Consider the following 900-nt stretch of genomic DNA (forward strand, 5'->3'; position numbering starts at 1 on the left):
GAGCAAGGTTACACAGCAGAGAGCACATTTACACAGCAGAGAGCACAGTTACACAGCAGAGAGTTCAGTTACACAGCAGAGAGCACAGTTACACAGCGGAGAGAACAGTTACACAACAGAGAGCACAGTTACACAGCAGCGAGCACGGTTACACAACAGAGAGCTCAGTTACACAGCAGAGAGCTCAGTTACACAGCAGAGATCACGGTTACAAAGCAGAGAGCTCAGTTACACAGCTGAGAGCTCAGTTACACAGCAGAGAGCTCAGTTACGCAGCAAAGAGCCCGGTTACACAGCAGAGAGCACAGTTACACAGCAGAGAGCACAGTTCAACAGCAGAGAGCGCAGTTACACAGCAGAGAGCTCAGTTACACAGCAGAGAGTGCAGTTACATAGCAGAGAGCAAGGCTACACAGAAGAGAGCACATTTACACAGCAGAGAGCACAGTTACACAGCAGAGTGTGCAGTTACATAGCAGAGAGCAAGGTTACACAGCAGAGAGCACAGTTACACAGCAGAGAGCAAGGTTACAAAGCAGAGAGCACAGTTACACAGCAGCGAGCACGGTTACCCAGCAGAGAGCTCAGTTACACAGCAGAGAGCTCAGTTATACAGCAGAGATCACGGTTACAAAGCAGAGAGCTCAGTTACACAGCTGAGAGCTCAGTTGCACAGCAGAGAGCTCAGTTACACAGCAGAGAGCCCGGTTACACAGTAGAGAGCACAGTTACACAGCAGAGAGCACAGTTCAACAGCAGAGAGCGCAGTTACACAGCAGAGAGCTCAGTTACACAGCAGAGTGTGCAGTTACATAGCAGAGAGCAAGGTTACACAGAAGAGAGCACATTTACACAGCAGAGAGCACAGTTACACAGCAGAGAGCTCAGTTACACAGCAGA

This window comes from Scyliorhinus torazame, chromosome 24 (assembly GCF_047496885.1).
Source record: "Scyliorhinus torazame isolate Kashiwa2021f chromosome 24, sScyTor2.1, whole genome shotgun sequence".
In the NCBI taxonomy this organism is placed as follows: domain Eukaryota; kingdom Metazoa; phylum Chordata; class Chondrichthyes; order Carcharhiniformes; family Scyliorhinidae; genus Scyliorhinus; species Scyliorhinus torazame.